Source organism: Ictidomys tridecemlineatus, chromosome X, assembly GCF_052094955.1.
Source record: "Ictidomys tridecemlineatus isolate mIctTri1 chromosome X, mIctTri1.hap1, whole genome shotgun sequence".
Classification (NCBI taxonomy): Eukaryota; Metazoa; Chordata; class Mammalia; order Rodentia; family Sciuridae; genus Ictidomys; species Ictidomys tridecemlineatus.
The window spans coordinates 112,962,481-112,990,057 of NC_135493.1; positions in this window are offsets into that span (position 1 = coordinate 112,962,481).

Sequence of the window (27,577 nt, forward strand, 5' to 3'; positions counted from 1 at the left end):
CTGTCCCAAGAAAGACTACAGGCAAAATAAAGAAATTTCCAAATATTGAGAATTTGGCACCCACAGAGTTCCCCATAAACAGGCTTGTACTAAATGTACTGTGAACAGAAAAGATATGATCTCAGATGGAAGGTTGGAGACATAAGAAGAGAAAATGAGCAAATAAAGTAGTAAATATGTAGGTAATCTAAATCATGGAGTACAAAAGCAATAAGATAATGTTAAAAAAATAATATCTGGTAGCAGTAGTGTGTGAGGCAGATGATGATTAAAATCAAAGCACTCAAAAGTTCTTGTATTTTTCAACAGGAAAATAAATATCTTTACTTAAATGTTGATGTTATTTTAAAAAATTTTTATTAGTGCATTACAGTTATATTGATGCTGTTTTTGCATATCAAATTTCACTAACTAAAGCAAAAGATGTTGTCTTAGAATAGACTAACTGCTCCAAAAAAGTGATGCAAAACTATAAAATGGCTGAAACACAGTGAAAATATATTTCCTGCCCATGTGACAGCACTGGGAAAGCAAATGGTTCTTGGAGTGTTTCTTCCTCCACAGAGATTTTGTCTTCTGGATTCTCTATTCTTCCACTGGGGTATATACGCTATCTTAATTATTATAGGCTTCAAATAGTTCTTGATAATAGTAAAATGAGTCCTTGCTCTTAGTTTTTCTGTATTGAAAATGTCTTGGCGTGGAGGGGGGATAGTAGAGGATAGGAAAGGTAGCAGAATACAACAGTTACTAATAGGGCATTATGTAAAAATGTGGATATGTAACCGATGTGATTCTGCAATCTGTATTTGGGGTAAAATTGGGAGTTCATAACCAACTTGAATCTAATGTATGAAATATGATATGTCAAGAGTTTTGTAATGTTTTGAACAACCAATAAAAAAAAAAAAAAGAAAATGTCTTGGCTATTTTTGCTTCTCTGATCATCAACAAATACTTTAGCTGCTTTTTGAGTTTCACAAAAAAATACCTTTATGAGATTTTCCTTGGAATTGCATTGACCTATGTATCAATATGTTTACAATATAGAATTTGCTTCCCCATAAACATGGTATTTCTCCTCAATTATTTAAATTTCCTGTGCTTATTTGCAATGCTAAATATTTTACTTTCTCATCAAAAGCCTGACATATTCTTTGTCCTGTTTATTTTACAGTCTGTTATACTTTCAGGAATGATAATTGTTTTACATTCTCTGTTGATTGCTACTATATATAAATGTAATTGCTTTCTGTAGGTTGATTATTTTTATACTGCAAACCTACTAGATTTTTTGAGTTTTTCATTCAAATCATAACATCATCTGTAAACAAGAAATTTTGTTTCTTTCTTTCAAATTCTTATACCCTTCATTTCTCTCTCTTCCCTTATAACACTGGTTAGAATATGTAGGACAATATTGAGTACACTTTTTATGTATGTATGTATATATGTATGTATGTATGTATGTATATATGTATGTATTTATTTTTGGTATGGGGGATTGAACCCGGGAGCATTTAACCACTAAGCCACATCCCTGGCCTTTTTTTTTTTTTTTTTTTTGTATTTTATTTAGAGATAGGGTCTTGCTGAGTTGCTTAGGGCCTTGTTAAATTGCTAAATGGATTTGAACTTGCAATCCTCCTGCCTCAGCCTCCTGAGCTGCTAGGATTACAGGCATGTGCCACTGCGCTCAGCCTGTAGAAAGCATTGGGAAAAAAAATGGTTATAGAAGCCCTTTTTGGTGTTCCTAATCTTAAGCGGGCAGGTAATTTCAATGTTTCACCATTAATTATGATATTTGTGTGCATTTTTGTGAATACTCTGTATCAGGCAAAGAAAATTTCCTTCTGTACTTAGCTTGCTAAGAATTTTTATAATTAATGAATGATGTCTTTAACAAATGTTTTTCTGCATCAGTAGAGATTACCATGCCTTTTCTTCTCATCTATTTTAGTACTATAAAAAATTTTATTCATTAATTATCTAATAAATTAAACCCTGTATGGCTGAGAAAAGCTTGTCTTGGTCATTTTATCATATTTATATATTGCTAGATTTTGTTTAGTACTTTTGCAGCTACATTTTTTGTAAGAGAATGAGGCTTATAATTTTCCTTTGTTATATTCTCTCCATCAAGTTTTAGTATGAAGGTTATGCTAACCTCAAGAAATAGGTTGGTGAATGTTTTCTCTATGTACATAGCCCAGAATAGTTTGTATGTGATTAGAATTAGTAGTTCCTTGATTACTTAGCAAAACTCATTTGTAAAATAAGGAGCTAAATATCCAACTTAAATAGTGCGAGGGGGCAGGGATAAAAACAAAGAAGCCAAGAGGAAAAAATAATAAACATAATCGCAAAAATAATGAAATGAAAAACATAAAACAGGAAGTTTTGAACAAAAGAAAATTTAGTTATTTGAAAAAACGAATAAATTGGACAAACATAAAACAAGATTAATGATAAGGAAGAAAAATGTTAAGAACGAAGCTAGATGCAGTGGCCTGCACCTATAATCCCAGAAGCTGGGAAGGCTGAGCCAAGAAGATTGTGAGTTCAAAGCCAGCTTCAGCAACTTAGCGAGGCCCTAAGGAACTTCAGCAAGACTGTCTGAAAATAAAAATAAAAAAGGGTTGGGGATGCAGCTCAGTGGTTAAGTGCCTTTAGGGTCGATCCCTGATACAAAAAACAAAACAACAACAACAAAAACGAACCATATCAGGAATGTAACCACAGATCCTATGGGGTTTTCAAAGGTAACAAAAGAATACTGTAAATTAAGGTGATACATTTTGAAATGTAGATGAAAAGGACAAAAACCTAGAAATATGTGATTTATCAAATCTGATTAAAGAAGAATTAATATCCTTATAATAATTAAACTAATTTAATTATTAATTAAGTTTTTTCCACAAAGAAAACATACTAAATCCAGATAGTTTTCCATATAGAAAAAAATAAAAATTAATTCTAGATGGATTAAAGACTCAAATGCAAAAGGCAGTACACAAAAACTTTTAGAAAATAACATATATCTGTATGACTTTAGAATAGAGTGTAATTTCTTTTTTTTAAAAAAAAAATTTTTGTAGTTGTACAGAATGCCTTTATTTTATTTGTTAATTTTTATGTGGTGCTGAGAATGGAACCCAGTGCCTCACGCATGCTAGGCAAGCGCTTTGCCACTGAGCTACAGCCCCAACCCATAGAGTAGAATTTCTTAAATGAAACCAAAACTACATTAAGATTAAGATCCTTTGTTCAATAAAATTAAATAACACAAAAAGACAAGCCACAAACTGGGAAAAAATATTTGCAACATAAGCAACAGAAAAAAGATTAGTCTTCAGAATATATAATTAACTCTGGATGTAAATAAGAGAAAAGACAATCTGATATTTTTTAAATGGGCATTAGACTTGAAAAGAAGAAGAAATATAAATTTTATAATTTTTTAATAAACATGAAAAGAATGATGACTTTGTTTGTAATTAGAGAATGCAAACCAAGCTATAATATGATCTGACTTCCCATACCCCTAATTAACAGTAATTGAAATGAGGATGAAATTAAGTGTTGGCAAGAATGTGAAGCAATAGGAAGTCTTCTATATGAGCAGTGGGAATGTAAGTTGCCATAACTACTAGTAAAATCAAAAATGCATTCAATTTCTGATTTAGCAATCTCTTTCCTAGGTATGTATGTTAGAACTAGGAAATTTATTGATGAATATTCATAGGAGCACTAATATTTTTTTATAATAGTAAAAAAAGTGAGAAAAGCCCAAATGTTCATTAATAAACTATGGCTTATGCATAAACAAATGAAAATTAACAAACTATTGTTTTGTACAGCAGCATAGATGAATCTCAGGCATTCAGTATAAATGAAAGAAAGCAAGTCTCAGAAATCACACATTATAATTCCATTCATATAAAATTGAAAAGCATTAAAAACAATATGCTCTTCAGAGATACAGAAATATGTGATAAAACTACAAAGAAAAGTGCACTGTAAACGCAAAATTCAGGGTAGCGGTGACCTCTAAGGTAGGACAGAAGGCATCTGGGCCTGGAAAGGTGACATGATGGCTTGAAAGTTATTAAAGTTGATGGTGGTACTGTTTGTATTGTTATTCTTTTGACTTGCCCATGTTTTACAAAGATGATTTTTACTCTATTCAGTATTTAATGAAATACATTCATGGGGGCTGGGGATGTGGCTCAAGCGGTAGCGCGCTCGCCTGGCATGCGTGCGGCCCGGGTTCGATCCTAAGCACCACATACCAACAAAGATGTTGTGTCCGCCAAGAACTAAAAAATAAAAATATTAAAAATCCTCAAAAAAAAAAAAAAAAAAAAAAAAAAAAAAAAAGAAATACATTCATGGGATTAAAAAGAAAGAAAGAAAAAAGAAAAGACTGGAAACTCAAGTCAGAAGCCAAATAGTTAACTAAGAGTTACAGAAAGAGAGAACAGACAAAATATACTGTTAGAAGAAATTGTCAAAGACATAAAATAAGCATATCACCCAAGAATAAAGGGTGTAAATTTCTAGATTGAATGGGTATTGCCAAGGCCTATAAACATAAAATTTCAGGATGCTAAAACACAGAGAATATTTCAAAAGTATGTATAAAGTATTGAGAAACAAAATGCTTGATATAGCATTACCAAAAGCTAGACCACAGGAAGACATCATCTTCAAATTTCTGAGAGAAAGTGATATTCAACCTAGAATGCCATAGCCACACAAATAATCATAGAATATGATGATAGAATAAACATCTACATAATCTAGATCTTGTGAAGTTTGCCTCTCATAATTTTCCAGTTCAAAAAATTACTGCAGGATATGTTCCAGCAAAAGGAAGGAAAAAAACCATGAGGAAGATGTGGGATTCAGAAACAGGCAATATTTCATAGGAGAGAGATGAAGGGGATCTCTGGGGGCAGCCCTGCTGCAGGCCTAGGACATGAATAACAGATTGAAGTGATGCCTCCAAGAGGAAATGGAACTGATGCATTGTTGGATTGAACCACATTGAAAGGAATTTTAAAGTTTTCTTGGAAAGTTTAGAGATGAATTTGTGAGTGGTATGTTTAAAAAGCAAATGCAAAACAAGTGATTACTAACTGGGAAAAACCAAAGTTAGGATACATAAATGGAATCAATATCTCCTGTCTACTATGAATAATATTTACATAGTTAAAATAATGTAAACACCGAATCTTAATTGAACAGAAAGCTATGTTATAAATATTTGGGGAGTTGGGGAAGGAAATGGATATGCGCCGAGAATTTGAGATAGCTTAATCCTATTTTTCCATAGTAACTAACCAATAAATAATACTAAAATAGAAAACGTAAGAAATAGCAATAATAACATTCTAACAGAAATGTATTTTTTAGTTACCAGAAGAAGCATGTAAAATTTGAAAGTGGTAACCTTTGCAAAGCAGAAAAAATGTGATGGGGAGGAAGGGGCAGGTGACTATGATCTTCCATTTTTTAAGAGCAGTCAAATTCACTGTTTCATTTTTGGACACAATGTATTTATATAAAAAATTAAGTTAAAAAACAAATGCAATATCCACTACCTTGATAGGAGTTTGGATTATCCACAGGTATGCACTTGTCAAAACTCAATGATATGTACACTTTAAGATTTGTGTTTCATTGTATGAAAGTTTTACAAAAGAAAAATCAGCAAGCAAATATTAAACTCTAGGTAATGATATGTATGCTGACATCTTTAATTTACTCTGAAATTCTTTTAAAAAATAAGATAGCTCAATGGATAAATAGAAGGATAGCTAAATATGTGACAAAGCAAAGTTTCATTGGGCTGGGGTTATAGCTCAGTGGTAAAGTGCTTGCCTAACATGAATGAGGCCTTGGGTTCGATTCTCAGCACCATATAAAAACAAATAATAAAATAAAGGTTAAATTATTAAAAAAAAAAAAAAAGAAAAGTTTCATAATTGGGAAAGTGCTGGGGAGTTATATTGGCTAAATTATATTGGTATATTGTATGAATATGTAATGACAAATCCCAGCATCCATGCATATTGTATGCATGTATGAATATGTAATGACAAATCTCAGCATTATGTATAAATATAATGCACCAATTAAAACGTGGAAAGAAAAAAAAAGAAGTTTTATAAGAAAATGTTGGCACAAATAAAAGTAAAGGCAACACTAAAAATAAATTCAAGAGAGAAAATTCTGGCTGGTGTAATAGATAGGATTGCTTTCATCTTAAAGTGCTGCTTACTTGCCAGAAGTGTTCTGTAGTCATTTAACCTGCAGATGACTGATCAAATCAAAGATGACAGTGATTCATGAAGAGTGGGGCAAGCTGATATTTCTTGTTGGCATTTTTACCAGTTTCCCTGCAGGGTATGTGTGTAGTTCAATGTTGAATAGTCTCTCTCTTCTGACAAAATTGATCTTTTGGTTATGAATATCCTTGTTGTCACATGCTCATTTCTTTCTTTCTTTTTTTTTTTTTTGGTACTGGGGAGTAAGCTCAGGGGCACTCGACCACTGAGCCACATCCCCAGTCCTATTTTGTATTTTATTTAGAGACAGGGTCTCACTGAGTTGCTTAGTGCCTCACTATTGCTGAGGCAGGCTTTGAACTCATGATCTTCCTGCCTCAGCCTCCTGAGCTGCTGGGATTACAGGCATGTGCCACTGTGCTAGGCCTCATGCTGATTTCTCTTAGCACCAACTGAATTGTACGCTCATCCAAGCTGCAGTTTGTAACCTTTACGGTCATCCCCCAGTGGTTCATCAATATCAATTTTACTCTAATAAACCCCAGAGGGAAAGTAGTTCTTTGGAATAACAGATTTCAGAAAAGCATAAGCTGGTTTGTCTGGGGAATTGAGTCAGACAGTTTTCATTACAATAGCTCTTACAGCTTGAATCCAGCTGGTCATTTTGTAGATGAAGAAACTGTTCATTTTATGTTATGTAAATTTCACCTCAATTCAAAAAAATATGTATCTCTAGTGAGAAAGAGAAAGCAAATGTGGCAAATTGTTAACAATTTGGTAGATCTATGCAGAAGCCATTCAGGAGTTTCTCACACTAATTTAGCAACTTCCCTGTTAAGTTTAACATTTTTCAAAACAAAAAGTTGAGGAAAAATAAAGGATCTTTAGAAAGCTAAGAATCAATTTTATGAGATTGCTAAATTGAGGTCAATAGCTACAGTCTAAAATTCATACAGATTTAAGGTGAATTGCTTGATCACTGGCATGTCAAAAACAGGACCAATGATTACTTCATTAGCCAGCAAGTTTTCTGGCCATAAAAATCATTTTTAGGAGAGTCACCATTCAATATTAACAGGTGCCTAATAAGATTCAAGTTTCTGCACAACAATACCTACAAAACATTTACCTCATCTCTCTGAATAGGTGGTACTAACATTTGGTTTAACTGAATGATCTGAGATTTTGAAACCAGGTGTATATATTTTGACTTTGTCACCATCAGATGAGTCTTACATCTACTAATGGGTAAGCAAAGAGCTGCAAGCTGCCAGTGTCACATGAGAAGCATTAGGGGCCCAGGTGACCAGGCAGACCCTTGCACAGAGTGTTCTGAAACCCAAGCAGTAATGTAGAAAATACAACAATATATCCTGTGGCCTCCTAGTGATGAGAGGATGGCTTCTCTGCCTTGATTACACGTAGTGTCAAATGGAATTAATGCCTCCCTCGTTCTTTATGGGCACATGATGTAATTCTAAATTCCAGATACAACAATCTCTGAGGCTTGACAACAAATAGGCCTGTCCATACAGAGTAAGAAGTTATTTATTTCTCTAAGGTGCAGGGTAAGAAGTTATTTATTTCTCTAAGGTACATTTAAAAATTACAGACACATAAGATTCCATGATGATGTGAATATCCTTAGCACCGTTGAACCATACACTTAAAATGGTTAAAATGACAGATTTAATGTTATGTGTTTTTGACCACAATTAAAAAAAAAAAAGATACATACAGCTCAAGTTTTAGTTTTTCATGTACCAGGCCTGAGAATTAAATTCCCTTTTATCTAAAACTGAGGTACATTGCCAACCTTTAAATTCTGATATGACTTAGACTCCAAAAGAAATATAATCTGCTCCTAGAGGGGGTAAAAACCCTAGAGAAACACTCAGATCTCTGCACAAATCTTATTGAGCAAGAAAAATGGACATAAGAATGGATTAATGGCAGAAGGGCATTAAAAATAGAAAAGAACTATTGATTTGAAGGTGTTACTTCAAAAGATAAGTACCAATAAATATTGGAGAGCAGTGGTCTCCATACTTCCGAAGATGATGTGAACCAATTTGTTCTCCACTGGGATTTATTCATGCTTTTGAGATGCAATTTATTGCTAATCTGGATACTGCTTTGGGACTTAACAAATAATTAAAGGGAATGGGAGGTTCTGTTTATAAGTATAACTTCTGTAGAGTGATGAATATAAGAATACTCAACTTGAATTAGAGTTCTTTTTTTCTGCAAAATTCTGTATTAATTTTGATCAAACACATAAGAAAAAAAATCCATGTTCAATTAATAACACCTAATAAGAATAACTTTAGTATTCATAATATTATAAGATTATTACCGAGACTCTTTTTTTAAAATATCTTTATTTCTTCATTTTTTTTTAATGTGGTGCTGAGGATCAAACCCAGTGCCTCGTGTGTGTGAGGCAAGTACTCTGTCCCTGAGCCCCAGCCCCAGCCCCTATTACTGAGACTCTTGAGAATTTGAAATGTGTCTAGTCTGAATCAGAATTTGCCATAATATACATATCAGATTTGAAAGATTCTACATGAAAAAAGAATATAAAATATTTAATTAATAATTTTATATTGAATGCATATTAAAATGATAATATTTTGAACACTTTAGGTTAAATAAAATATATCATTGTTCTTTATAACTTTTTAAATGTGGCTGCTAGAAAAACTTAAAATTATGTATTTAGCATCATATTTCTTATTGGATAGCATCATAAAGACCATTTAAATCTTCTGTACCACTCTCTTAGTCTTTAAATGTGTGTGTGTTGTAAGTGAACATATACATGTGTAGATGATATATTTTGATTATCAAAGTAATATATGTTCTCTTTTTAAAGGTGGAATATATAAAAACCACCAAGAAATAAGTCCCCAGCATTAAACATTCTTCTCTCTAAATTAAAACAGCTATTTAAGTATGACTTTTCTGAACATACTACAGTTTATATTAAACATTTCACTGGTAAATGAGTCTATGAAAATAGTTTTGTCACTAGAGGTGGTTCAGAGGCCACCTGAAAATTGCTTTTGTTCCTAGGAATTTGATTCCCAGTGGATTTCTCCATAGATTAATTTGGTTAGAGTAAAAAAAGAAAGAAAGAAAGAAAGAAAAATGTAAATCACTATATCTCAAGGATGCCTTGGAAATGACTGTTTCAGTTACACAATGAAATGTGATCTCTGGTTTAAAAATTGCCAAGGATCACAGGAAAATTATACTGACTCTCAGCATATTGATAGGACTGAGCTGAAGAAGCAAAAACCTTAAATAACATTGAGCTTGGTAAAAAGATGACGAAGATTTTTTTCTTGAATGCAGGAAATATGATTTTTTAAAAAATAAACTTTTGTTCTGTTAATACAACAGTATCAACTATGTAACAGTCAGTTAGAATGAAACTTTTTCTGCCTTGTTCCAGCTGAGGTGTGATTACCAGATACAGACACCAAAGTGAGCAAGAGTCAAACTGCCACAGGCAGAAACTATAGGAGACGTGTTCAAGACTGGCATCCATGACTCTGGGACCCTCAGTGGGAACAAGGGCATCAAAAGAGATCAGGACATGGAGAAAGGAGGGGATTTGTGAAGTTTCTTTGGAGAAAACTCTTGCTGTGCTTCAAGGATGGAGGAGCCACAACCTCTTCCACTTTCAGTCTTGTGAGGGAAACTTCTGGAAAGCTAACACCAGAGGACTGGTCAGTTGCTCAGGGGGCCAGATAAGGAAGAGGCTATTGTGTGGAATGGGCTTGAAACCCAGACTTGGTCAAGCCATGGGAGTGCCCCTTGGAAATCAGATGGGGCCCTTGTGGCTTATCTTCGGTATTGTCCATCAGGACCGCTCCAGAGGAAAGAGAAGAGCTTTTTGCAGTTTTTTTAATGGGAAAGATTAAGCAGCTCCTTCTAGCTATTGCAGAGGTTGACTGCTGCATTCTTTTAAGCCAAAAGATTTGTAAAATTTTTGTCCCTAATCATTCCTGTATATGCTACAACCAACATGGCTGACACCTCTTATAAGTTTATTTTCTTATAAGTCCCTTTTCTCAGTACCCAAAGTTCAAAAAATAAACTCACTACTCCACCACCTCACTCCTGTGCCACCCAGTACATCCAACATTTCCTCTGCCAGGTTCACTTTCCTAATTGCACATTTCGAATCACTTGGTGTTCCAGCTGTAAAATCTCAAATGCAATATTTTGTGACCCCAGGGATTGGTAGGGCATATGTTACTTGGGGTGGGAGGGAGGGGGAATGAGAGGAGGTGGGGTCTGGACTGTGGGAAACTTTAAAATTGTACATATTCCTTTCCTAAGAGATTCTTCTGCAGCTCTCCTCCTCTTCCTGTTTCTTCCCACACTTGAAGAATGGCTGCATCTGACAAGAGCCATTACCCATGGGGATATGTTGTCTATGTGACTTGGTGGACAAGCAGAATTAACTAAGGTTGTATGAATTAGCATTGATTTTTCTGACAATTAAACTGAATATTCGGCAGGTTTATTTTCCACTCACATCACTCTAATGTCAGTGCTTCTGCTTGAACAGCCTCCTATGTGGCTATTCAGAGCCCCAGAGTCCTTCCACATGGTGGCTCTGCCCCTCTCATCTGGAGAATAGTACTATACTAATATCCTGGTGAAGGGTTGTTTTAATGATTACAAATGTGAATGTAGGTCAAGGACTCAGCACACTGCCTGATACATAGGAAGTGGTCTATATTTCTTCTTCCCTCCTCTTTATTAGGAGTTTTCCTGTAGTTCGGGATAAACTGTACTGATAACTTGTCTATGCACCATAGCAAGCTCACTATAGGCATTTTGAAACATGAAATTAACCTTGAGAATTTTTTAACCATCCCACTAAATTTCATCTTCCCATCTCTAGCCTGTCCTATATCATATTCCTGGGATAAGGAGGCCCTTGTTTTTAGCCACTGAAGTTAGAAAAGTTCTAGTATCTTCCCTATCTCCCACTACCCAATATTTGCAATTTCCCCTCTCTCTGACTCTTTCCTACCAGAATCTGACATGTACAAAAACTAATATATTATCTTTCAACAAGTGGCATCTGTGTCACCAAGTGACTTTCAAATACAGAAATTCCTCAAGACTGAATAGAAGGAAAAGCCTTTTTTTTTTTTTGGAGGGATTTCAGGCATATAAATTGGTGAAAGGGGATATTTTAGAAGTAGAATACTTGCCAGATGGGTAGATGCCAGCTCTGCCTCTCATTCTATTCCTTTTCTTCTTTTTTTTTTTTAATTTATCTTATGCCAAAACATTAATGTAAGTAGAACCTTTCTCATGATAAAATCACTGTCTTAATTTTGGATTAAGAATATAGAAGAAATGCATTTTTACTTAAACAGCAGGAATTTTTTAGGACAGGTCCTCCAGGTATCATTCCTCTCACTCATTCAATCACTCATGTGTCCATTGTTAACCTTGTTGTGGCAGTTTTAAAAGATGTCTGCAAATTCTTTGACACTCCTTCCACAAATTAGTAGCTTCTAATTCTCCCCTTCCACCATCTTAAATATGGGCTGGTTTTACTTGGAACCAATAGAATGTTATGGAAGTGATTCTGTGAGACTTCCAAGACCTTGTCAGAAGAAGCCTTGTAACTTCCGCCTAGGTCTCTTTGACCTAGCATCTTGTTATCCACATGCTTCCCACTTGGAATGAAGCCACCTGGACGTGAAAAGCCCAGGCCACCTGGAAAGACCTGATGTTGGTGCTCCAGTGGACCATGATCAACGGCCAGACTTATCAGCAAGTTATTGTGGGGATGCCCAGCAATAATAGTTATAGAAGACATCAGATTGCAATCACCTCAGTGACAACTGTTTAACTGAGCCTTCTCTAAATTCCTGATCAACAAAATGGTGAGCAAAATTAAATAATTATGTTAAGTCCCTATCGTTGGGGGTAATTTGTTATGCAGCAATAGATAACTGGAATATTTATGATTTTTAAAATAATCCTGTCTTTTGAAAAGCTCAGAAGTTTTGTTTTTAGCAGTTGCTGTCTGATAAGATGTTAACATCCTTTGAAAACTTTCTCTTCAAGAAAAAGAGAAGAGCAGGTTCCAGTGGGTCTTTCAAAACCATAGGCCTTGATTTCAAATTTTTACCTTTCAACATCTCAAAGTAGTGACTATGAAGCAACTCAACAACCTCATATTCTCTCAGAAGTCATACTTTTGGAGTGGTAAGGGAATACTTAACTTCAACTGAATAAAATAATATTTGAGTATTCTAGCAAAACCTGTTGTAAGAGAAGCAAATTGGTTTTTCATTGAGCCATCAATCTAAAGTGTTACATTTTTCACACATTTTGAATATACCTGACCTGTGATGAAGCACAGTGTGTGCTGGCCACAAAGAAATTTCTCTAAGAATAAAGTTTTTCTTGATTAAGGGAGCCTAGAAGGTGTATGTAACAATTTTGAAAGCAAAATGCGGGGTGGGGTGGGGTGGGGGAGGAAACAGTGTTATGGATTAGATATGAGGTGTTTCTCCAAAAGCTCCTGTGTTAGACAATGCAAACATTTTTGGAGGAGAAATGATTGGGTTATGAGAGCCTTAACCTAATCCAAGGATGATTAATCCACTGGTATGGATTAAGTGGACTATAGCTGTAGGTAGGTAGGGTGTGGGTGGAGGAGGTAGAACACAAGGAGCATGTCTTTGGAGTTTATATTTTGTCCCTGGTGAGCCATGCCATGTTCTGAGCTGCTTTCCTCATCCACACCCTTCCACCATGATGGTCTGCTTCATCTCAGGCACAGAGCAATGGAGTTGGCTGTCAAAGGACTGAGAACACTGAAACCATGAACCCCAAATAAACCTTTCCTCTTCTAATACAAAAATACAGCATCTTTTGAAGTCCCATGGTCCACATGACTTACAATTGGCTGTTGAAGTACTTTCTGAGGATGTTCTTTTTTAAAAAAATTGATTTATTTATTCTAATTTGTTATACATGATGGCAGAATGCAATTCCTTTTATATTGCACATATAAAGCACAAATTTTCAAGTCACTGGTTGTACAGAAAGTATTTTCAAACCATTCGTGTCTTCATATATGTACTTAGGGTAATGATGTCTCATTCCACGGCATCATTTCTATTCCCTTGCCCCCTCCTTTCCCCTCCTTTCCTTTTGCCCTATCTAAAGTTCCTCCATTCCTCCCATGCTCCCCCACCCATCGCCATTATGAATCAGCATCCTCTGAGGATGTTCTTTATTTTACATTTTTCAAAATAAGTCTAACCCAAAACAAAGATATAGTGAAAATAGAGAGAGTTCAATAAAAGGAAAGAAAAGAGCATAAAACTTAGCAGCAGTAGAAATGTTTATGCAAGAGAACCAAATTGAAATAATTTGATCATGATGCATCCCATTTAAATGTGAGAATTTTCAAATAAGGGACCAGCCCCCTATCCTAATTAAAAAGTATGACTTCTCATGTTGCTTCTAATACAAAGATATAAATTCAAAGATAATGACTTCAACAAGCAATTGAAACTATAGGTGTTGTCATGTAATCAATATGCATTTATTGTCAAACATTATATAAGAGACAAGCATAATCTGATCTCAAGAAACATGAGATAGTAGGGGAAAGGCAAATTTTAAAAATTGAATTAATTTAATATGTATAAAATCCTTACATTGTAAGTGTCACATAACTGCCAAGTAAGTAAATATTTGTCCATTTATTCAATAAATATTTATTGACTACTTTCTACACATCAGGTACCAAGCCTCATGTTGGCACTAGTAGTGAATAAGGGGCACATATTAGAGGACAGAACAAGTGTTAAGCAAGAACCAAGCAGCAAGCAGCAGCATCCTGACAAAATTCTCAGGTTGCTTGGGAAGCAAGAGAAGGCTGCTTGTCCCAGTGGCCAAAGGCAAGGCTAGGCCAAGTAAGACCCAGCCCAATGGACTCAGAAGCATGCCTATTGGCTATGTGACAAGAAAAGTAGTTTGCCCCAAGCCAAAATCAAAATCTAGCGTATAAAGTCAACTTGGGTAGGTATGGAAAGTCAGCAGAACAATCAAGATCTGCTCCCAAAATTCCAAACTGAATCAGAGAGAAAGTCCAAGCACAGAGACAAGCACTGGACTTCACAATTGGACCACACATGGCAGTGTAAGTGGACAGTGTAACTGAATAGGAATACTGGGCATCATGCTTGAGACTGTAGTACTCTGATACCACAAGTGGGCTATACCACCTAGTCAGGGGCCCAGAGCCCAAGCAGGTCTGAACATATTGCATATTGGAGTTCATGGCAGACTATTTTTTTACGGTGTTTCTGATGATAGCCTTTCATCATGAATGCAGCAGTTATTTAGTGAAAGAGCAGAGCTGACACCAACAGAATGTTTTTATTTCTACTGTGTACTTGGCTGGAGTTAGAACCAATTTAGATTTTGGTGGTTACACAAAGGACACCTGAATTAAATGGTACTATATTTCTGATATCCATTGAGGACATCATTGCCTTTGTAGGTTGGTGCTTAGAGCACTTATTCAATTGGCCCTCCTTTTAAACTGGCTCTGAACTTGAAGGATTCCAGAATGGAGGTGACTGCTGACTAGGCTGGTGTGAATAATCAAGGACTATTTTGTGTGTGCATACGTATAAAAGTATGTGTGTCCTCCTAAACAAGTAGATTGTGAAGGGTTTAGAAATGCTGCAGAAGGATTGGTCCTGTGGTTATTATTTAAATTCACCACTTGACAGAGAGCATAGAGCACAATAATTTTTACATGTTCGTTTCCCTTTTTCTTCAAAACACAGAGCTTTGGTTTAGGAGCCTGCAGATGTTGTAAAGCCATGTCTCTGTTCTTTAATGGCTGTGAGATTCTGGGTAGGTTACTTGACACCTAAATGGCCAAATGATAGTTTTCTGTTCTATAAAATGGGGATAATGATATTGAATAGTCTGTAGACTTAACTAAACCAAACTCATTTAAAATGGCCCATCATTTGCTACTTTACAAGGTACTCAATAACTAGTCAATTATCTTCCGGATAAACAGATAGCCTTTCCTCATCTTAAAATAGGCACAATGGCTTTGTAGACCAAAGCAGATCTAGCTTAAAAACACAAGCATTTTTTTTTATTTCTACATAAATTAATAATTCAAAACAGAATTTCTAAATAACAAACTTCCATTTCGCTAAGAACAAGAGTCCACTAATGGATGCCTCTAAACTTAGCAAGCACTCCAGATGTATAATCGGTGGGCTTTTGTCGTCTCCCTCATAATGTATACTGATGGCTAGGCACTGGCAGCTGTGGATGGCGTCAGATGCAACCAGGCAACCATCCAGACCAACTTCTTCCTGGGCCATAGATTCTAACACTGTTAGAGTGGACTTTGAATCCATTAATTCTCGATGAAAAAGTAAGAGTGATGTGTTCTGACATCAACAGTTTCAAACAGCTAATGAGACATACTAGGATGCCTTCCAAAACTGATGAGCTCAACCGTTGATGGGAGTAACTGAAGAAAATGTTCAGCACGGCTGAGATAACCCAACAGTTCATTTCTGAGCTACTCATGAATTTTGAGACTGGAGTTCATTTGGAGTTTATTTTAATTCATTTTACTTTTTAAAATTGGAATGGGAAATTCTTCTAACTTCCTCAAAGTAGAAAGCTTTTTTTTTCCTCCCACTGCCTGACCTCATCAGGTTTTGTTCAGGCTTGTCCACTAAAGTGTGTATTTTGATTAATTATTGGATTAATTGCTGGGCTCCCATTTTAACACTTGAAGCAAAAAAAAAAAAAAAAGTAGTAACTGAAAATGATCTTACAAACATGTTGCTTTTCCCTTCTGCCACCACTAAACATTGCTATTTGGGAAAGTCCCATGAACACTTCTTTCCTATAGGTGCCCACCTGTGAGGCAAAATCATTTGAAACAAGAAAGTCTTGCCTGATTCTGAATGTTAGTGGGTGTGTCTCAGTTTGGAAGGCAGGCAAGCACGGCACATAAATGCTTAAAGGCAGGAGGGCCAAAGGAAGCTGGAGAGGGTCCCACATGATTTAAATGCCAAATGATGAGCTTTAGACTTTCAATCACGACCAACAGCAAGTACAGCTCCAAATTCTTGCTCTCAGATCTTATAGCAGGCAACAACATGTGGGTCCATGGTCATTAGACATAAAAGCAAACTATGTAAGAAGGGAGGAATGAGAGAAGCCACTATTTGCTTCCTGGGTAGTTACATAGACCAATGGGAGCTGTCTTACTCCCCAGGATAACTCAAGGCAAAATTGTGGATATAATTCCTTTTTCTTTAGTTGTAACTATTGAAGATATATTCTATGTCCAATTGATTGAGACCATCATGCTTTATGAGTCCTAGTGTCAAATGAAAATGGAGACTCCCTTCTTCAAAAAGCATGAAAAGAATGCTATTAAATGTACTAAATATAAAATGTTTGAAAATGTAAAATGTTTCTCTCTCCCCCACTCTCTGTTATGGTGTTATTTTAGTTCCTATTTCGTGCTACACAAAACCTTCAGAAGTACCTGGCTGGGGTGGGGGGTAGGGGGTGGGAGGGTGATGTCCCATGATGTGATAATGTGCACATTTTCCACTGCCTGCCACGTTCCTCCCACCAGCCACTGACTGGATCAAGAAGCAGTGCCCTGGCTCTAGTGGGGAAGTCAATTCCCTCTTCCCATGGCCTGCTGCCACAATCATGACAGAGAGCCAACCCTCAAAGGATTACAACTTCCATACCTAGATTGGGGTGGGCTATAGGCTCACACCTACCAAGATGCCCACAGAACACACTATGGTCCCACCAGCCCAAGGCAGTGACTGTTGTGACCATGTTCTACCAGAGACTCCATAGGGCATATGCCCAACCCTAACACCCACTGTGACATTTCTGGCACTTATGCCAGTAGAACATGAGTTACCCTTCACCCTGCAACTCCCTGTTCTGCCTTCCCCATACCACTTCACTCTTCTCCCCAGTGCTACCTGGATACTGTCTCTGGTAGATCATGGCAGTGTCACAGGGCAGAGAGGAAGATCAGGCAGGGCTAGGGCTCCAGTGGGTGAGGAAGAAGGGATGGTTAAGAACCCATTTAGGAGAAGAGATAGAGCCAAGGTGGTCTAGGCACCAAAACCCCAACCCCCATTCTTCATTGTCCCATAGAACTTCCCTTACAAAACATAAATTTATGTTGGGTATGGTGGTGCACACCTGTAATCCCAGCAACTCAGAAGGCTGAGGTAGGAGGATAACAAGTTTAAGGCCAGCCTGAACAATTTAGTAAGGCCCTCAGCAACTGTCTCAAAAATACAAAATAAAAGGACTGGGAATGTAGGGCCCTGGATTCAAGTACCAAATAAAAGGGCTGGCAATGTAGTGCCCCAGTACCAAAACCAAATGAAAAAAACCACAAATTCAGCCAGGCACAGTGACACATAACTATAGTTCCAGCTACTTGGGAAACTGAAGCAGGACGATTGTTTTGAATCCAGGAGTTCCAAGCCAGCCTGGGCAACATAGGGAAACTCTATCTCAAGGAAACAAACTCACAAATTTTAGGATAAAAATATTAAGAATTTCAACACAACAACATGAGAGCATCAGACCCTACACAGTGACTTTCTGAGTATAGGGTCCTGTATCACTATTTCAGTCAGACAATCATGAAGCCACTCATGCTGTGGTTTCCAAAAAGTGTTCCCAAAGGAAGCTCTCCAGAGATGACACTCACCAGCTTCTCTTAAAACTCCTGGCTCCTCAACTGGTAGCCACAGCTGATAGTTAATGTTGAAAATATCAGGTCTTGGCATGGCTCCATTTTATTTATACTTATTTTTATGTTTTGTCTGTTCCTGAGTTTCTCCATAAGTGTTTTCCCCACCTATCTAATGCAGGATAAACTAGCAAATAAGGATTGTGTCTTTCACCGAATAATTTTGGAAATCAGCACACCCCAAATTCTTACTTTTGACTCCAAACTCACTCCCATTAACTTGACAAGAGCAAAAGGAAGAAATCATCTGCTGACAAACTATTAAAGGTTTTGGGTACTTTTTGTGAAGGATTTCCTACATCTTGATTAACCTTGTTCATAGGCCTTTGAAGTGGGGAGCTTGGGTTTTGACTGCTTTGGATCTAGAAAGTTTTGATAATGCAAAGCCTCCTGCACATCTACTGTTTCCCACTTTAGTATTATGAGGAAGGGGTGGTGCTAGGTCCCTGGTGGCTGCTGCTTTTACTTCTGTCGTGTCCCCCAACCTAGTCTCAGCACAAAGGCCCTAGCAGATTCTTAAACCTCTTTGTCATCATCAAAGGCATTTAAAAAGCATTGATTGAATTCTAGGATAAGTAAATTATTGACTAAAATAAGCCCAATGTTGTTTATTGACTAGCTGACTCTTCTCTCTGCACTTGGCAGTCGATTGTCCCAGCTTTCAAAGACAATGAACTTGACAGAAAGAAAACCTATAACATTTGTGAAATACATCACATTACATAGAGTGCATTTGAAATAGTGAGACAGAATAAATTCATTTCCTGCCTTATAAAAATCATTTAAGCTTAGCAATATTGTACTTATTTTCCTGATACTTGTTTAATTATTATTAACATGGTAATGAGACGCTTGGTACTATTTAGCCAAATTACCATGGAAGTTGTTTCCTACAACACTCCCCAGGCATAGGGTGCCCTCACTAATATATCCAATCATAGTGAAAAACTAAAATGGGTTAGAGGGCCTTTGGCCCTTATGTGATGTTTCTCTGAAATTGTGTGTGTGACCCCAATGGAGTAACCTAACTTTTCTGAACCTCAGTTTCTTTATCTATAAAACAAAGATAAGACTTACCCATTCCACAGATTTATTTTCAGGATCCAAGGAAAAAATATGAGTTAAGGCACATTGCAAACTTTAAAGCCCAGTTTGAATTTAAATGATCCTCTTTGCCCAAGGTCACACATGGTATTTACATCAAACCAGTTCTACACCTGAAGAGCCTGACTCTGGATCCAGTGCTCTTTGTGCCATGTTTATAGAGGTCCTGAGCCATGAAGAGGCACAGCTCCTTATCACTCACTGCTTCATGTACCCATCCATTCATCCATCTGCCCTTTTGACTTATGAATATTTATTGAGTGTCCCTGCATTCATGGAGCTTACCAAGTTAATACATATATCAATCTTAGAAAGTGATAAAGATATAATTTGGAAACACAGAGAAAAATAAATGAGATTGAGAGTATAGAGGGGTGTGTGTGTGATTTTAAATTGAGAGAGTAGGGAAGACCTCAGTGAGTAGGTTCACATTTGGACAATGATTTAAGAGAGTAAGCTATGCATGTCTGAGAGGAGAATGTTCCAGATAAAAAGCACATGAAAAAGCTGGGGGTGTGCTTTGGGAGCTGGAGGAAAAGAAGGGAGGCTTATGATAACTCCACAGTCCTGTCTGGGAGACAGAATCCCCAAAGGTCTTCCACATTGTGTTATTCTGGGTGCCCTAGAAAACAAATCCTGATGTCCACCCTGTGGAGGGATTTCAAGTCTGGAAATTGTGGGAGGTGGCAGAAACTCCAGGGGGTGTGGCAGGCAGCAGAAGCTCATTGAGAAGATCTCTAGAGGGGCAACTGGAAATAAAAAGGCCAGAAGACCATCGAGGCCCAGAGAACCTGTGGCCGTGCATAAAATATGTCCACTATGGATGCATATCTGACTTGGCAACTAGTGACATTTACAACTTCAGGCTTCCAGAGGAATCAAACCCAGCAGTGTTTATATTTAGGACAACGGTTATGTGTGGCTAATAATGGGTCTACATTCAAAAAGAAGGAGGCACAACTGAAGGAGGCCTGGTTCCCAGAGCTGGTACTTCCTTCTTCAGGTCCCCCTCCTTCCAAATAAAACTCCTTCTGATCATCCATCCTGCTCAGTTCTTTCTGGTACAGAACTTTCCATACAAAGTTCCTCAGGACACTGTGCTCCACTGCATTTAATGACTGGTTCACTGAAATATACTTCATGGTTGGACAGGCTGGGAACATCTTCCTTTCCAGAACTCCCTTATTTGTGACTTCTGTGAGAAGGGTCAGACCCTCAGCTTTCACTGAGTTCTAGGATTAAGTCCAAGTCACACATGACTAGGACAGAGTTTCAGTATCAATGTTTCAAACTAGTAAACTTTTTTTTTTTTTTTTTTTTGGTACTGGGGATTGAACTCAGGGACACTCGAGTACTGAGCCACATCCCCAGCCCTATTTTGTATTTTATTTAGAGACAGGGTCTCATTGAATTGCTTATCATCTGGCCCGTTGCTGAGGCTGGCTTTGAACTCACAATCCTCCTGTCTAAACCTCCCAAACTGCTGTGGCTACAGGCATACTTCACCACACCTAGACTTCAAACTAGTAAATTTTTTTAAAATTTATTTATTTGGAAATACTTTTAGAAAAGTTGCAAAAACTATACCCTTAAGCCCGTTCTACAAATTTGCCTATTGTTAAACTATTACCCAATTTGTCTTAGCATTAACTCTATCTGCATCTTCAACTCATTATCTGTGTAATTTTTTCTGAACCTTTTAAGGGTAAGTTACATACATATACATCATGGTCTTTTGCCCTTCTTAGAGAGATTTTTCTTACACAACTACAGTCCAGCTTGCAACCCCAGTACATTTAACATTGAAATTTAACTTTCTTTTGTATTCCAATTTTGGCAGTTGACCTCAATAATGCCCTTCACAGAATAATTTCCCCTCTAGGACAGGATACAGTCTAGGGTCAGATGTCATCTGTAGTTCTTAAATTGCTTTAGCTTCCATGAATCTGGAATATTTCCACAGTTTTTCTTTGTCTTCCATAACATTGCTCTTTTTGGAAAATATCCCCCAACCAATCCCCGTAGCTTTGCTTATTATTATAAAACATTTTTCATTTTTGGTTTGTCTTGCTTTCTCCTGATTTGGTTTGGATTATGCATTCTTTGCCAGAAAACTAAATAGATAGTATACCTTCCCTAAGGTATCACATCTGGAGGTACATAATGTTTACCTGACCCTCATTGGTGAGATCAATTTTAATTACCCAATTTCTCCACTCTAATATCACTGGATCCCCCATCTAATATACAGTCTATATGGAGACACTTTAAGTTTATGCAAATATCCTGCTTTTCATCAAAATATTATCCTGAATTTATAATTTGTCGATGATACTTGCTTGAGCCAATCTTTATCATGAAGGGTCCAATATAATTATTTTTTCCCAATTCCAATACTCCATCCACATTGACCTGTGGCTCTTGATATTCAATTAATTGGTAGGAGCTTTCTCTCTGCCCCATTTAGCCATCTGCCTATCATCTGTTTATCTGATCAATATGGATTCAGGAATTTCTATGTTTATTTCCAGTGATTTATAATTCATTTCTGTGCTTAATTATGTAGGTGCTCAAATTGTCCCAGATTTGACCAGCAGGAACCCCTTCAAGCCAGTTCCCATACCTTTGTGACAAGACCCCATTATTTTTTTGAGCATGTTCTTACTCTCTGGTATAACAATATATGCAGGATCCTCTTGTATGAATGGTATTAGACATGAAGATCTCAGTGCTAAATGTGCCCATTTTAGTGGGGTGTCTTTGCTTGTTGGCCCCTTCACTGGAAGAGTTAAGAGATATATGCGTGTATATATACACACAAATACACACATGTATATATGTGTATATAAACTTGCATACACACCTGTATATACATATTTGAGATATTTTGAGTTTGCACTGATACCTCTAATTCCAATTTATCTCCACATGATTATTTCTCACCTTCCTCCAATAAGTATTTTTATATCGTTTCTTCCACATTGAGAATGCTGACTCTCAATGACAGCAACACATTTCACTCACTTGTTTATCCCTATAGTATATCTAAAATAATTCAGCATTGTTTCACTTATCCTACGATAGACAATTCCAAAACACATTTGGAATTTGTTGCAGTTTTCCTGCCACCTCCCACCCGACCCTGTACAACACTGAGGGTTTATTTATAGTCAAATACTATATTCTTTAGTTACTTGGATTAGTACTTACTTTCCTCCCCCCTGCCGCCATGTAATTATGATGCTTATTTTATATAGTTAGGCTCATTTGTTTCAATTTGCTTTCATTTTAGGTTTTCACTTTCTTCCCATTCTTATCAATTTAATTTTATTTCTTGTATATGTAGAGTATTAATACACTTTCAATTACAGTATAACTTAAAATTATACCAAAAATTACACTTAGAGAAGTGTCACTCCCTCCCATATCCCTTCCTTGCCCTCCCCTCCCCAATAGGATATCAACTAAAAAGTTTTCTAGTTTATCTGGTGTTTCCTTTTGTAAAAATAGTAGAAATCTGTATTTTTCTTGCTTCCCTTCTTTCTTACACAAAGGTAAGAGAGGTAGCATACTATGTATGCTTTTATTTTTCCCTTTGCTTTCTTTCCAATAATAGCTGCCAGAAATCACTCCATATAGGTTCATAGAAGTCTTTTACTTCCTTTCTTTCTTTTTTTAAAGAGGGTTTCCTACAGGAATTTCCAAGTACTATTTTTTTAATAACTTTATTTATTTATTTATTTTTTTATGTGGCACTGAGGATTGTGCCTTACACATGCTAGACAAGTGCTCTACCACTGAGCCACAACCCCAGCCTGTCTTTTGCTTTCTTTATCATAACTGTATGCCACTGCGTGCCTGTGCCAGTTTATGCAGACATTTTCCCATGCTTGGGCACTGATGCTATTTCCAATAATTTGCCATTCAAATAAAGCTGCAATAAATGACAGATTCATAAACAATTAAAAAGTGCATTTCAAGTTCCCTATGAAAAGAAAAAGAGAGGTAAAGACATGTAATAGGAGCAGCAGTTGTAAAAGCCAACTTGCTCATGCTAGCTTGCCCAGAAGTTGGCATAGATAGGTCTCTCTAAAATGTAAGCAAAGTCTTAACTCTGACCCTGAGTTCCTAATGGTGAGGGGAGATTTTTTAAAAACTGTTTTATAGAGCTAGCAGAAGGAATCTCATCCTGTTCATTCCTAGATACCTGCCTACCAGCATCAGTTAAGCTACCCTCAGTTTTTCTTGAAGTGAGTACACCTGCACACAGCAAACCCAAAGAGGGTGCAGGGCCACTTATATATGTGTGAGCAGATAGGATAATCTTGTTTGGCATTTATTAGGTATTTTGTACAAACAGTAAATGGGAGCATGAAAGGTATTACATGGTGATGTCGAGTGGGGAAAATGCCACCAGAATGTCCTTCTTGCAGACTGAAATCAATTGTATTCCTATTTGCTAGATATTCTAGTGACCCTCCTCATGAGAGGATCATATTTCCCTGTCCTGTGGAACTTGGGAGTGGCCAAGTAACTTGCTTTAGCCAACGACACGTAGAAAGCAATAATGTGTGTCACTTCTGAACAGAAGCTTCAGGAGCCAGCTCCAAGTTCATCATGTCTATCTTTTAGACACTATTCAGAGATTTCACACAAGAAGAAAAAAAGAAAAGAATAAGTACATGAAAAGGTGCTGAACAGCATTAGTTATCAAGAAAATAAAAATTAAAGCCACAAGGAAATACTACCACACATCCACAAGAATGATGTAAGTTTGAAAAGACTGACTTGTTAACAAGGATGGGAAGCCAATGAAAATCTTGCATGCTGCTAGTAGGGATACAAGATGGTACAACCACTTTGGAGAACTGTTGGTAAGTTCCTTATAAAATGACCCAGTTATTCCACCCTTAATTGCCTGCCCCCAAAATATGAAAGCATCTGTTGACAAAAAGATAACTACAGGAATGTGTCTAATGGTTTTATCCATAGCAACCCAAATTGAAAATAATCCAAATGTCTATAAACAGGTAAATGGATAAACTGACTGTAGTATATTTACACCATGGAATACTCCTCAGCAATAAAAATGAATAAACAGTACATACAATAACATAAATAAATACCTAAATATGTAGTCTTGAGTTTAAAAAGTCAGACACCAGAACACATACTGTATAATTCCACTTATTTGAAGTTTTAAAACAGCTAAAACTGACCTAGGGTGAGAGAAATCAGGCCACTTTTTACCTCAAGCCAGGGAAGGAATTGACTGGACAGGGGACTCAGGAACTGTGAGTGACATTGGTAATACACTATATCTTGACTGGGGTGGTGGTTACACAGCTGCATACATTTGTCAAAATTCACTGAACTGGCCAGGCATGGAGACACATGCCTGTAATTCCAGGAAGGAGGCCCACAAGTTCAAGGCCAGCCTGGACAATTTAGTGAGGCCCTGTCTCAAAATAAAAAAAAGGTTTGGGGATGTAGCTCAGTGATGGAGTGCTCCTGGATTCAATCCCCAGTACTGAAAAAAAAAATTCATCAAACTGTACACATAGTGTCTATGCATTTTGTTATATGTAAACACAAAAAGTATTTTTTATAAACAAAAAGAAAAAGGAGAGTCTGTTCTTCCCATCTGAGTCCCAAAGGGCAGATGATGTTCAGTACAACATCATCATGAGAAGTTTTTCAGTAAAGAAAGATGTTTGATAGTATCTAATCCAAAATTTATCAAACTGCTTTGACTACTGACTAGACTTTACACAAAGTACTTTAACACTTTATGAAAATAGTCCTTCAAAAGACAATCTGTATACTCTTCAAGGAGAATGGGGAGCACATTCTTTAGTGAGTAATTAAAACATTTCCAGATCTTAGCAGTTTCAGGGGCAAATGATACCACATCAACACTTACACCCCAATTATGAGGACTCCTGTCTCATTACCACCATCGTAAACCCCACTGATGTCTTTACAGATATTCAGGAAAGCACTTGCTCATATTCCTCTAAGCTGTCCTTGTTGACAAAGTATCTAATTCCTGGGTTTCCAGGTAGATACCTGTCCCTCTTGAATGAAATGTCATCCTCCATTAGTGACCACTCCAAGGTCCCAAGGTGCTAATACTATGTGGTGATCTGTGGCAGAGTCTGTAGCAGGACCCTCTCTCAGTCCCAACATGTCAGACAGCCTTTGATGAATGGAACTCCTTCAGCCTTGGTCCCTTACCCCTATTTTTCTGGGGTGTCAGAACCTTTATCAGATCAGACACAAGGCAGATACCAGGCCAAGGATTCATCTTCTGTCTACCTCCAGGTGTTTTTCTTCCTCTTTTTATTCCCAAATGAAAAGCACCTCAAATCAACTCTGCAAGACAAGGGCTGCAGGTATTCTCAGCCCAGTGGTTCTGCCAACAGACTGACCTTCTGGTTCGGAAGACTCCAGCTGGGAAACGTTGCTTTGTGAGGGTCCTTCATGCTCCCTCCCGGCTCCTTGGTAAACCCAAACTTCAGTAACAGGGGACATTGGGAGCCACAACTCTGCTGTCATAAGGAGTTGAAAAGACCTTGAAAATTGGTAATCATTTCCACATCCAGCTCAAGGGCACTGAACTGCTGGGCTGAGGTAGTGACCAATATCCCCAAGCTGTAGTCCAGGGAAAGATGAGGTCATTTTGCCATTTTAAAATATCCAAATTCATCTACAGAGAAATCTTTGAAAGATTTCCCACCACTGAAGGTATGTTGTGATTTTCAGTTTTACTCCCACTGAATCCTTTTGGGAAAGACTTCAATGGCAAGTTGATAATGGAGAAAGGGGAAGGTGGACAGTAGAGCAGATGGAGAGAATAGGGAGAAATAAATCTGATTCTGGGGCTCGGATGTGCCTCAGTATCAGAGTGCTTGCCTCACATATACCAGGCACTGGGTTCGATCCTCAGCACCACATAAAAATAAATAAATAAAATAAAGGTATTGTGTCCATCTACAACTAAAATTTTTTTTTTAAAAAAAGAAACAAATCTGATTCCAAAAATAATGTGGGATTTTAAATTAAAATGGAAAGCATACCAGGAAGCAAATTTAGAAAACAAATGAAGGCCAGGCATAGTGGTGCACACCGGTAATCCTAGTGATTTGGGGGGCTGAGGCAGGAGGATTACAAGTTTGAGGACAACCTGAGCAATTTAGTAAGACCCTGTCTAAAAAATAAAAAATAAAAAAAAGTACTGGGGGTGCAGGTCAGTGATAAAGCACCCTTGAGTTCACTCTCAGTACACACACACACACAAAATTATGTGGGCTGGGGGTGTAGCTCAGCTGTAAAGCAAGTACTTAGTATGTATGAGGTCCTGGGTTCAATCCCTTCCCTCCCCCCAAAAAAGAAAGAAAACAAATGATTAATGAATTCAGTAATTAAATCAACCCAGGTCCTTTTAATATAATCCTCAATCCTGAGAATAAACAGCAAAATTCTAGAAAAAAGTATTTGCCAAAGTCACATCATATTTAATTATCATACTTTGGTGTTTTACACAGAGAAGGAGACTAAAAACATTTTCTGATTTCATGCTTCCTATTTATCCAGAAAATTTGCCTAGTTCATGGGCTGGGGCAAGGAGAGGAGCTATTGTCTTGCTTAATATAGAAGTGAATTTTGTGGCTGTTTGATTATCATTTTTGATCTGGATTCAAAAGCTCTTCCCTACTTATGCAACTCACTTGAAAGAGCATGACTGAAGGAAGGCATCTGGGGTAATCAGAGTGTTTTTGTAGGTGAGCTTCTTAAGCAAACAAGTTAGCACTTTCTCTGGCAAAGTATTGCCTTTGTGATAGTCAATGAAGTCTCTTTCTCTCTCAAGGGCAGAAGTAGATAAACAGGGCATTGTGGATTGGGCTGTATCTCTGAAATATGTAAGGAGTAGGTTACTGGATTCCACAGGAGCAGGGGTAGTAAGCCTTCTTAGGCAGGCATCTCCTACCCATTTCCATGGAATCTTTCCTAAGAGGGATTGCCTTTCAGCAGACTGCCATGCTGAATCTTCTCTCACCCCAAACATCCATTTCCTAATTTTTGAGGACGCCTACAAAAGAAAACCAGTTCCTGCTTTCACTTGCTCTCCACACCCTTGGGAGTTGGTGCTCCAGAAGAGGTGAAGGCCAGTGAACCAGAATTATTTCTTCTGATGCCTCCTTATTCTGGGGATTGAACTCAGGGACACTTGACCACTGAGCCCTATTTTGTATTTTATTTAGAGGCATTGTCTCACTGAGTTGCTAAGCACCTAGGCATTGCTGAGGTTGGCTTTGAACTTGCAATCCTCCTG